This window comes from Amblyomma americanum, chromosome 9 (genome assembly GCF_052857255.1).
Source record: "Amblyomma americanum isolate KBUSLIRL-KWMA chromosome 9, ASM5285725v1, whole genome shotgun sequence".
Classification (NCBI taxonomy): Eukaryota; Metazoa; Arthropoda; class Arachnida; order Ixodida; family Ixodidae; genus Amblyomma; species Amblyomma americanum.
The window spans coordinates 53,225,617-53,234,691 of NC_135505.1; positions in this window are offsets into that span (position 1 = coordinate 53,225,617).

Genomic DNA, 9,075 nt, shown 5'->3' on the forward strand with positions numbered 1-9,075 from the left:
TGCAGGCTAGCTTGTTGCTAAAGCTATATACAACTTAAAAAAACAACAGTTGTTAACACTGGGCCACAATCCTCGGCGTACCGTATTACTCCGCTAGCCAGTCACAAATGTAAACGAAATCAGCTGTTCGATCCCGACTGCGCTGCCTTTGGATGGAGGCGAAACGCAAAAGCGCCCGTGTGCTGAGTCATGCCAGTGAGCATTAAAGAACCCCAGGGACTCTAAATGGAGCCCTCCACTACAGCATCTTTCCCCCTTCCTTTATGGTGCGGTTTGGGTGTCCACCAAGATATGGGAGACAATTACTATGCCTTTTCCTTCCCTAAAAACCAATTTTTTATTTAATATTATTGTTTAATGTTTGACTTTATTAAACAAGCCAGGTATCAAAGTTCTAGAGCTTAGTACTTTTTTCTTGATTAGCTTCTTGTTTAGGTGAGGACCAGAGAAGTTTTAACAAGGGACCACTTTTTTGTCGTGGAGGAATTCTGTGAACCGGTCTTAAGTGTGGGTGGAGCATCACTGCATATTTCAGTTGTACCCGACTCAAGTGCACAAAATAACATTTTAGGTATATTTAGTTTGTCTGGTTTCCGTGTAGTTTTTGTGCTTGTGGTAATCACGGTCACTAAAACTGAAAAATGTATTTCTGCATTTTTTGTGAAGTATTGCATAACATACAAAAATGAAAAAGGTACCTAATGCCCAGTACCATACTTTCCTAGGTACTAACTATATTTCCGCAGGTGTGATGGATGTGGAACAGCTTGTGATGTTATGTACATTTCAGAATTTCGAGGTCCTTTGAAGCAGAAGTAAAAAATCGCTAGTTTCTATGACTGCATTTAGGGAGATCTGTTCACGTGATAATCCAACTAGTGTGTCATCAGGTGGCCAATAGGTTTTAATCACAGGAATGGAAATTCACATTTTCCTATGTTGTGTGCAAGCTGTGCAACCTTTCGCTGCATTTGTCATTTTAAGTGTACTTCCTCCCATCATACTGTTCTCAGTTACTGTGAAACACCTGTGTATCTCTGTGTTGCACTGATATAGGTCATTGTATACAGAACAAGTGTTCTAGCTGCCGCGGTGCCTCAGTGGTCATGGCGCTCGGCTGCTGACCCCAAAGATGCGGGTTTGACCCTGGCCTTGGCGGTCGAATTTCGATCGAGGTGAAATTCTAGAGGCCCGTGTACTGTGCGACGGAAGTGCACGTTAAAGAACCCCAAGGGGTCGAAATTACCGGAGCCCTTCACTACGGCGTCCCTAATAGCGTGAGTCGCTTTGGGACGTTAAACCCTCACAAACCAAACCAGAACAAGTGTTCTGCCTTATGTCAAGTGTGTAGTCCTATTTGCAATTACTGAAGTTGATTGCGGCTTGTAATCACAATTTTCATGGGCCACATTGGGCCTAAGGCTGAAATGTATGTGTGTTGGTTGGTTATCCGAGTACAATCTGATAACTTTTATAAAAAAGTGCTTCATTTAAAGTGTACGTAAATAAAGAATTATGGTGTTTGAAATCTAATATTTATGTATGTTTATGAGAACACATTAGGATCAGGTTACATTCTTTATCACACGAGTGCATATTGTACTCTACTGTTTTACAGACGTGGAAGGGCGACTTTCCGGTGCATATGTTCTGCTTGAATTAGTATGTTGATAAGGTATACTTGATCTAGTTGGTGCATTATTACTTAAAACCGGCAGCAGAGATAGATGAACCAGACACTAGGAAGAAACACACAGATGTGGATGAAACTGCTTCGTACACGTCTGTGTTTCTTCCATGTGTCTGGTTCGTTTCTTGCTGCCGGTTTTAAGTAGTATGTTGAGGCTTATGCATCAGCACATAACATCCAGTGAAGCAAAGTTTAAGGCATGCTTAAGCGTTAAACACTGCTGCCCTTCGTTTTACCTGAAAAAAAAAAGGATTGGTATATAGTTTTATACTGCACATTGGGATCAATGCAACACACGTGTTAGACAAGAAGTCCACATTAGAATGGATGCACTCTACCAATACCTGCCTGTGCTGTGTATGCCTTCAAACTGAACTAAACCACAGGTACTGCAGTGTAGCCGTAGATGTTTGACGTGCACACAACGGCACAATAACTTTCTGTGTGTGCCAGCCAGAATGTAGTTGATTGGTGTCCAAAACCTAATGCCTATATATTGACAGTGTTCTGCATGCAAAAATTCACCAACCTGTTCTTAAGTGCGACTGACGACCAAAACAGTGTGCAGCACCAAAACACATGCAGTACAGCACACTAACACTGCATGGTGTGGACACCAAAATACGCCAGCCCAATCTGTTGTGCATCGAAAACACTAACCCAGTGTAGTGTGCAGAGTACAACTCACCAGCCCGGTCTTGTGTACACGCTGCAAAACACCCACCCAGTCTGGTGTGCACACTGCAACACGCCAACCCAGTCTGGTGTGCACACTACAACACACCAACCCAGTCTGGTATGCATGCTGCAACACACCAACCTAGTCTCGTGTGCACTCTACAACACAGCAACCCGGTCTGGTGTGCACACTACAACACACCAACCCAGTCTGGTGTGCACACTACAACACACCTACCCAGTCTGGTGTGCACACTACAACACACCAGCTCAGTATGGTGTGCACACTACAACACACCAAACCAGTCTGGTGTGCACACTAGAACACACGAGCCCAGTCTCGTGTTCACACCAAGAAACACCAGAAAACACCAAGCCATCCTGGTGTATTTTTCAACTGGGAGAGAGAGAGAGAAAAAATTTTTTTTTGAAATCTCCATGAGATTAGCGGTGGGCCATCGTCTTCATCGTTGACGTCTGGCCTCTTCGCAAGGTCAGGCCCCTATTCCAAGGCTCCGCTGAGTCTTGCTGCTTCGCATGCGTCCTGCACTAGGGCCCTTTGGTCTGTCAGCTCGCTGCTGTTGAGCAGACCCTCCCATTGCTCCAAACTCGGGGTTTAAGGATCGGCGCCAGGAGCCGGGGGTCAATGGCCATGGCAGTTGGACTCACCGGGCTAGGCTGGGTCGGCACCGGGGACGCGGTGTCAGTGGCCATGTCAGTAAGTCTCGGTGGCTGAGGCTGTGTCGTTCTTGTAGGCAGAGGAAGGGGCCCAAATTCTGGCGACTCTCGGCGGATACCGCGGCTTGGTCGCTAGTGGAAAGATGTGAGGTCCGTTGTGATGCTGTGCGGAGTGCGTTAGTCGGGAAGTGTTACCCAGCACTGCTCCACCAAATGTTACGAGCAATACGAAGGAGAACCTCCGGAGACGAGACGTAAAACTGTGGCGGTTCTAAGTGAAGGAAGGAAGGAAGGCCTCAGACGTTACTGGCACGTATCCACTACGAGGAAGTGGCCAACACACAGGCGGTTAATTCTTGGATACAGGATAGTTTTGACGGGAAAAAGAGTGGTAATAGTATGTAGTCTGATAGATTGGAAGACGGAAGGACAGTGCTCCTGTTAACTTGGAGATCGAGGACGGGACAATGGCTTAATGTGCATAATAGTATACAATGCCTGTAATGTTTCAATTTCGTACTGACTGAGAGCGGGAAAAAGAAATTAGAATGGGAGTCGCTGCGTTTCTTGAAGAAAATTTTGCATAGCAGAGCGCACACTCCAGTCGCTTCGTCCAAGCAAAGAAGCGCAAATGGAAAGAACAACCTCGGAGGACACACGCAAGCCCATTTGATGAAATGGAATTTGCAAAAGACGCTTTCTCAATTGAGGCAAGTGGCGGCAGAACATCTGGAAGTGAGTTATTGTTTCAGGTTCGCCACAAAAAGGGCACAATGGGGAAGCCGCCAGGCCAGATCTGTGAAGGTAGAAAATTAGAAGGGGAACCCGGCAACGCAAACGCGTGAAAGAGACCTCTAGTCTGCGCGAGAGCCAGTCTTTGCTACTCCAAGGATGCAGAAGATGCTTATATTCGGGAGATGATGTATGAGCCGAGGCAGCAAATTCCTGAAATATTGTGTAGCTGCGAAACCTCACCGCAGCTGCATATGCACATGTTGGCAGGACAGCAAGAATTGGGCCGCAGAGAGAGGCTCTTGCTAAGGAATCTGCAACCTCATTTAAGTGAAAGCCCATGTGACCTCGTACCCAAAGCAACCTTACCGAAGTTAGATGGAGCGGAATCAGGAACCTTAAGAGGCGTAATGCCCGAGACTCAGTGGTTGATGATAATGAAGCGCAAATGGACAGAGAGTCTGTCATAACCAAGACCTGGGAAACGGTAGTTTCGAATTTTTGTAAGGCTACGAATACTACTAATAATTCAGTCAGAAAAAGTGAAGTCAGGAAGGAGGAGAGAAAAAGAGCAATCGAGTGACAGCGAAAAAATTCCCACACCTGCCTTTTCGCGATCCTGCGAGGCATCGGTAACAATAAAAACATGACAGGGAAATGACCTTAGGTGGTCCTGCAACCGACCCTGAAAAAGAAGGCAGGGCTGCAGCTTTGCTTTAGATGGAAAAATTTCATCGAATTCAATCTGTACAGATGATGAGTTGTTATACTTTTGGCGGACATCTGTGAAATGAATATTTATGGAATCAAGGAGGGACTGCACGTAACATATCTGAGGAGTATTAAAACGAGACCTGACGGCGCTAAAAAAAGGCGAAAGGTTGATTAAAAAATATTATACTGGAATCGTGAAGAGGTGAGTCGCACAATTTTAAAAATGGTTGAACTGTTAAAAGGCGAAACCTAGCTGATAACGATAGGATTCGCGCCTCAAGGTGCAGAAAAGCATTGGCGACATATTTTGGAAGCCCCAGACAAAGGCGCAACGCCTATGCTCCAACAGCACAGGAGGGCGAAGTTTATAGGCAGGAGCTCCTGAGAAGAAAACACACCCGAACTCCAAAACTGGGCGGACGTACATTTTATAAATCATCAGAAATGTATACCTTCTCATGCCGGACCTAGCATTACAAACCCCACGTAGGATGCCAATGGCCCGTACTCCTTTTGCAGAGACTTGCTCAATGTGTGGCCGCCAGGATAGAGTAGTCATATATTACGCCGAGATACTTCACCGTCTCAACTTGAGGTATTACGTTATTTCTATAGACCAGGAAGATATTTACAGGAACAGAAACCGGAAATACTAACAATACGCATTTCTTCACATTGAGGGACAAATGAATTCTTCCTAACCAGTTGTCAAGAACATTTAGGTAATTTTGCAGGGTTCGATAAAGAGTGTGAATGGCACCTGCTGATGCAAAAAATGCAATATCGTCGGCGTACACTTAAGTTTTCACATTTTGAATGCATGGAATAGAGCTAAGAAAAATGTTAAAAAGAACAGGTGAGAGAACTGATCCTTGCGGTACACGTCTTGTCTGTGGAAATCTTGAGGAAACACCATTTTTGGCAGCAGAAAAATTCTTTATTTTCCAAAAAATAAAACAGAAATCCAGGCTACAAAATAGCTTGGGAGTTCAGTTCCTTTAATCTTAGTAACAGATTCGAGTGCTCCACGCTGTCGTATGCTTTACTGACATCCAAGGTGACAAGCGCAGCAAACTGTTTTCTATTTCGAGCTAATTTAATACGACTCTCTAGGTCAGTATGAGCACACCAAATTGAGCAACCCGGCCTGAAACCAATTTGACATCGATTCAAGAGAGCATTTTTCGAAATGAATGACATGACGCGGCTGAGAAGGACTCTCTCACCAATTTCACTAGGTTCGATGTTAATTAAATTGGGCGTATGTTGTCTAAAGTTAAGCCCTCCCCCTTCCTTTTTAAGCAATGGAACTATTTCCGCAAGACGCCGCTCATGAGGTATTCATTGACCTTTAATAGAATGGTTATCTAGAGCCAACAGGTCTGCAGGATATTAATTGAACAAAATTTTGATCATAGATGAAATGACCTTATCGGGGCCAGGAGCCGCTGGGAATAAGCGCAAAACAATTTGCGACAGCTCAGGCATAGAGACCTCAGTGAAATCACTTGAGGTGCATGTGAATTTAGCAAGAGAAGGTAGAGCAGATGTAAAGCGAAGCTCTAGGCCACACGCAATATTCTCTAAGGCCTTTTCGATGTCAGCAGGGGACTGAACGAGGAATTCAATGTTGGCAGCCGGGGGATTCACCTTGATGCGCCTCATGAAATTAAACAAAGCTTGTTTATTTCCTGATTGTGAAAGGAAATCATAATGATTTGTATTATACTCCTCCTTTGCACTGGCGACAGTGCGCTCAAATATTGCTGCAACATACTTATAATCCAACTAATTTTTTGGGCATTAATTGATGAGAAGTTTCTTCCAAGCTGCTTTCTGTTGTCTGTATGCACGCGTGCACTCAGTATTCCACCAATTGTTCGTGATTGCACCCTTCGTTCCCTTAATCAAAAATTCAGACTTTTGCATTGAATAGTCCAGTACTGAAAATAGATGTGCAGCCTTGCTTTCGGCACTTGTATGAGCGCAAGGGTCTAAAGTAATTTGGAGGGCTGATTTTAGCGTGTCTTTAAAGCAACTGTAATTTATTAACGTGCGCTGATGCCGCTCATGAAGAGTTAATTTACACGCAAACTCTAAACTAATCGGTAGATGATCACTGTTTGTTGCACAGTCAACAGGCGCCCAAGACATAACAGACTCCAGGGGAGGAAAAAGTTAAATCCAAGGCAGAGTGGCATTGACTTCGAACAAACGTAGGTAATCCGGAATTGTTGCAGATCAAGTTGTTGTCTGAAGCCCAATCAAAAAGTCTAGAACTAAAGCTGTCTGTTTTATACCCCCACGTCACATTGTGCGAATTGAAGTTTCCAAGTAATAGATCCTGAGATCGGCTACTAGACATGAGTGAGTCAAGGGGCCGAGTGTCACGCACACCAGACGGGAAATTTGCATTAGCTATCGTAAAGGGCTGCTGACCTGGGAGACTGAGGTCAACCGCAAGGATTTCACATTCATTGTCCGCATATTGGAAAGAAATGCATGCCCTGTGGCAAAACTTTGTAGAGATGAGCACTAACAAACCTCCCCCTCGTGATGACCGGTCAAGCCGGAACGGATGGTAATCCTTGAGATGATAATTGAAATTTGAAGTTAGCCATGTTTCCTTTAAAGCAACTAAATGTGGTAGAAGCTGATTGCATAGGCAATTTAAATCTTTTGAAGCTGAGAACATAGGTCGACAATTCAATGGAGTACACTTAGGAACCCTATCTTGGCGGGAATGGCGCAGCCGCGACTTCCTTTTCTTTTGACTTGACATGATTTTGACTTGCGTTACTTTTTTTTGTCTTTGACTGGGGGCAAGATGGACCTCCAATATTCAGAGGAGACCCACTTCGTTTCTGGGCGCGGAGATCAGACTCCATATCCATACAGTCCATAGAGGATGCGTCCACAACGCTGTTGGAAGGAGAGGCCTGAGAGGTCTTTTGTTGCTGACATTGTTCTTGGGCCTGTGGAGCGGAATCGATGACTACAGAAGGAGGAGTAGCTTCCGAAGCCAAAGAAGGCAAGAGCGGAGCGGTGGACACCTGCAGAAGATTCGTCATCTGAGCAAATATGACCTGCGAATTGCACGTGGATGCGGCTTCCATAACGCGATCCATTGCATTTGCCACAGCCTTCTCAACTGCCGCTGTAATAGCCTGGGACCAACTAGAATCCATTATGGGTGGGCATTTGGCGGCCACATTACAGTAGCCTGAGGCTCTCTCCTTGACTGCGGCAAAAGCCTCTCTCCGCGTGCATCTGGGCTTGTCTATAAGCTCAAGCACCTGAACTTCTTGTGCTCGTGCAGGACAGTCAGGCGAATCAGCAGGGTGAGCACCACTACACAAACAACATTTCTCTTGCTATTCAGGACATTCCTCTCTGCAATGACGTTCCCCACAGGCACAGCAGCGTAAGGCTGATTTGCAGGCTTTGCCGCTGTGGCCAAATCGCCAGCAGTTTTGACACTGAAGGGACCGACAGTTAAAGGCATTTATTCGAAAAACCAATGGCCACACCTTAATCTCTAACGGGCAAAATATTCCTGCAAATGTGGCAATGACGGACTCCGTAGGAATTTTTATTCCGTCAACCATCCTGCTGCATCGATGGACAGCAATCACTCCCGCAGGCGAGAGGCTCTCAAGCGCTTCCACACGGCTCAATCGAGAGTCTACCCCTCGGACCAAGCCCTTGGAACATGCTAGATGAGGCGGAATTAATGCGCTCACCGGGTGGTTGACGAAGGTCGTACACTTTAGCAGGTCTTCAATACAGTCTTTATCCGATGACCTGCACAAAATTCCACCCTTGCCGAACTGCCGGACATCGGTAATGAGCTTGAAGTTCTTCGATGTTGACTGAAGAGCCGCCTGTACTGCTTCCGGGTTGTTCAGTCGGATAGCACCTCATCGGAACTCACTAAAGCGACCGGAATTCTCGAAACTTCACTGCGGAAAAAGAGATCAATTGGGAGCTGGTCTTGAGCAAGAGATGCTGACCAAGGGGAAAACCCCCAGCTGGGAGAAGTAGACATTAAGCTCTCGTTCCGCACCCAATCACCCCAGAACAGGAGTAAGCAGGCACAGACAAAAAGAAGGAGAAATTTAGCAAGCTAGCGCAACACCACCAGGTACTTAACCACTGACCCGCATCCTGGGTTGCTGGGCCACGTCACCTTCCTCCAACCCCGTAGCAGCTCTTCCTAGCGCGCGAGCGGGAGAGAAACATCTTTCTCTACAGATGCAGGTGCTTTTCCTTCTTCTTCCACAGTGGCACGTATCAATATAGAGATAGTCGAGCATGCTCTAAAGAACGGGGAGTCTAAAAAAGCGGTGAAGAGGAAATACGCATAGGTAAAGACCAGATGTACGTGTTAAGATACAAGGAGGGCAATGTCATTAGAAATATATGGATGAGACAGTTAAAGTAGCCGACGATTTCTGCACAAATCTATACAGTAGCCAACGTAATTAGAAAGCTAATGAAAGGCATTAGCATACAGAAGGAGACCGAAGCGTTATCCCGCCAGTAATGAAAGAGGAAGTAAAGAAAGCCTTATGAGCAATCCG